Source organism: Cajanus cajan, chromosome 3, assembly GCF_000230855.2.
Source record: "Cajanus cajan strain Asha chromosome 3, NIPB_CcT2T_4, whole genome shotgun sequence".
NCBI lineage: Eukaryota > Viridiplantae > Streptophyta > Magnoliopsida > Fabales > Fabaceae > Cajanus > Cajanus cajan.
The window spans coordinates 44,404,874-44,409,027 of record NC_138519.1 but is presented as its reverse complement, the minus strand read 5'-3'; positions in this window follow the sequence as shown (position 1 = coordinate 44,409,027).

Below are 4,154 nucleotides of genomic sequence, written 5' to 3'. Positions count from 1 at the left end.
CCAGGTGAAGAAAGTGTTAATTATGGCATGGTCCACCATATTTTTGTGAAAAGGGAAAAGGATAATCCCGAATACGATCAGAGCTAGGGTCTTGTTGAAGCTCAACCAATCTTCTTGATTAGCTAAAAAGGAAAGGTGGCCCTTTAGTATGGAAAGCTTCCATCCCTTATTTACCTCATTGCCTTCCAAGTCAGATAGATAAGGGGGCAATCTAATTAGCTTGGCTACTTTCTTTGTGGAAATGTGATGTTCTCTAATAGTGTAAACCCTTTTCGACTTGGGCCATTTGATTATCAAGTCGTATTCCTCTATAATGGGTACTATATCGAGATGTGGGAGCTCAAAACAACAGAGTTCTGGTTTCCAAAAGTGTACCAAGGCTTTCATGAAGCCAAGATCAACTATTATTCTTAGCAGATTGAGAATCCTTCTGTAACATTTCTTGAAATCCTATCGGACCTCCTTCGGCATTAAGACACAAGCTATTGACTCTTGGCATTGCATAGTTCATAATGTTCACTTTTCTCAATGGCCCATGCATGCTGTTATTTATGCCTTCCATATCTAATATATAAAATTGAAAGAGAATTGATGTACTATCCTAAGAAGGATGCATATTTTTCTGCCTAAGCCTTATCATGTTTTGATTGTCTATGGGGAGATGATGTATGATAAGGAGATTTTTCTTCATTCATCATTTTTTTTAGGAAAAAGAAACTACTTAGATGATGTTATTAAAATGATTACCTATATGTTTGTTTAAACTCTTAATCCACTCTAATTGAAACAAACAAAACAAACAAATGCAACACTAACATGCTCAAACAACATATATATACCCATGAATAGTCACGTTCAAATCCATGGGTTGAAGTCCTGTAAAGAAAGGTGCGTGGTATATATGGTGGTTCTAACTATCCTCATCGGTCTTTAAAAGGCTCCCAAGGTACCCCCATTATAGGGACCTAATATCTTTGTCGTTGTCAACTGGCAGACTCTAGGGTCCGTCCAAAGTATTTGAGCTAGAGTAACTAATTACCACCTTGAGTGTGACTTCCAATGATAACCTACAAGCTCAAGGCCATCACTTTGGTCGACTGTACATCAATCGCTCCCTATGGTTATCTCAGTTGCCCTCGGGTATAGAGGGAACTTGTAGTGTGCAAAGGCTTGTGTATCGTTTTATTTCAAGCAAATGCATGATTTTAAACAAGCAAACAAATATTAAAGACATACTAAAGAAAAGATATATTTTACAAATAAGGTAAAATAGGGTAAAAAATTAATTATTATTTTTATTATGCTAAATTTGTCATTTAATGGGCCTGATTCTTTTTAAGCTTCCTTAGTGGAGTCACCATCTGTCGGAATCCAAAAAATTCTGATCTTGCCCATAGATGGTTTTAACTTCATTTTGAAAATCTCATCTGTTTAGGAATGCTTGAAGATCAGACTAATCCTTCACCAATGATTTTTGAAAAGAGTTCGAAGGAATCGCCATTGACATTTTACTCAAAACATTAGAAATAGGAAAAGGTTTTCAAAAATTAATAATGGCCTTCACAACCAGAATTAGGTTTGGGGATCGATTACATGTGGGGAAGGTATTAGGTTCCCCATAGTGCCCTGAATTGGTATCTTATGACGATTTTAGCATAACAAGTAACAATGGTTAAATATTTACCCTTTTTTGTTAGCCATTTAAATGTTAATTATCTACATGATTATTGATTGTTTTGTGGCAATAATGATATGAATAAAATGATTAAACAAATAAGGAGAGAGAGAGAGAGAGAAAGAGAATTGATAAAAATACCTTCCAAGCAAGCTTTATAGAAGAAATCTCAAATCTTGGTACAAAGGCGCGTTTTGGCAACCTTTCGCTCTACAAAGACCTCACAAACACTCAAGAAAATATAAGGGAAGAGAAGGGAGTGTTTTTGTTAGGAATTTTTCAACTAAATAGTGTGTGCGGGAGACTATGCCCTAGGCAAGCTTATATAGGCACCCAAAGGCGTGGAACGGTCATTCCCAGGCTTGGAACAGCCGTTCTACCCTTAAAATTACATTAAAATATTTAGGAGCAGGTCATTCCAAATTAGGGTTATAGGCTAAATTTTTAGTTAGGAATGGCCGTTCAAGGTTTTGGTAGGGTTGTTCCTAACTAGGGTTTCCCATATTAATTTTGAATTGGGAATGGCCGTTCCAAGTGTGGGAACAATTATTCCATGCCCTAAACCCTAGCTTCAAGTCTTCTAGGCCTCTTGGTGCTGTCCTAGTCCATCTCGGTGCTTTATCAGGCCCTCGAGGGCCACTCTTGTCGTCCTAGTGGCCCTTTGTCTTTGGTAAAGGTAACCTGGACGAAATCGGTTGTCTGCAAACTCTAACCCTCAATGAATCATTCTTTAGAAATCTAACTTGTCTACCATTCAAAATTGAATGCTCAAGTATTGTACCTTTAAACTCATCCAAGTTGCTAAATTCCATGCCAAGCTTAAATCGAAAATTCTTGCTCTTGTCTTCACTGTTATACCTTTGGTACCTAACAATTTCACCACCTAAATCTAGGTCTCCACTATCCAAATATTTAGTGTCATATCCATCTACAAGTTGGTGTTCTAAGTCAGCATTATTGGGAAAAACTCACTAACAACATCGTGTGCAAGTTGCCTATCCTCGACAATGTCCTCCCTACTTTGTATATCTTCAACCATATTTTTTTTTTAACTTTTTGTTTGATAACCTTGTCAACCACTAAAATTTCATCTTTATGAAACCCATCATCATTATTGTTTGCTCTGTTTTCCTCATTATCTTCAAATTCACTAACATTTGTTCCATTATCCTCACTACCATCTGTTTCACCATCCTCACCACCATTTGTTTCACTAACTCCACTTTTTTCTTCTCACCTACAACAATCTCATGTTTCACAAACACTTGAATGTGATATTTTTTACTTATAGAATAATTAGCCATCTCAATAGCATGGCTATCTAAACTTAATTCTTTCATACCATCAATTAAGTTTTCATCACTCCCCTTCCACCATATCTTAAAGTAACCACTACAGTCAATGCCTTCCTTCAAAATATTGAGTAACTCAAAAAAGGGGCCATTTGTTGAAGTCTAAATCACAAAGCAACATCATTTTCCTGCCAACATAGTTTGTTGTTGAGTCATGAATTAACAAGCCCTTATGGTTAACTTCCACAATGAAATACATCCCAAAAGAAAACTGACAAATTCAACATGAAAAGGGACATAAAGGCAAAAAGGCAAAAAGGAACATATAACGTTCATATAGCCAAAGGGACATAAAAAGGGTAGAAACATATAGTGTGTATACAACTAAAGGCACACGAACAAAAAAACCTAGCCAAAAAAGTTATAAAAAAAAGGCAACATGAAAGAAACATAAAATATAGTGGACAACCACATGTTCCAATCTCTAAAATATGGACAACAAAAATAAAGAGAAAAAGGTAATGAAATGACAAAAACAAACAAAATGCAAAAATGCACAAAGGAATCAAACAACCATGTGTTCCAAACTCCAAAACAAACAAAAAAAAGGCACAAAAAGTCAAACACGCTTATACACTATTAAGGACCACAACGTTAGAGAGACCACAACACCAAAGGTACAAAGACCAAAAAAACTAATGGCAAAAACTAGGAGAAGTGGTAGGTGTTCTTCTCCTCAGATTCACCAAAGCTTGGACCTCTTCAATGGAGCTTGGAACCGAATGAAATGACACTTGAATGGATGATGTTCATGGATGGAAATAGCCTAAACTATGGATGGAAGCATCCAAGCTTAAGCAACAAGAGATTGCTCACTTCAAAAGATAGGAAACTAGGTGAGTTTCTAGGGTTTTGAAGGCACTCTCTCTCAAGGTGACTCTTAAAGAATTTAGCTGAATAATGGTTCAGAAAATTCAATATATCAAAAGTGTTTACAAAGAGTGAAGGAACAAGCACTTATAGGTCCTAGAAGCAAGCTAGGTGGCGCCAAATTCACTAGCCAATATTGGAGCCAAAAATTCAAATTTCAAATGGAAATTTGAATTCAAATTCAAGGCTCCATGTGCTTAGTCCGTGAATATGGGGCTGCCATGCATCTAAATGTCATTTAGGGGACATTTGAAGTG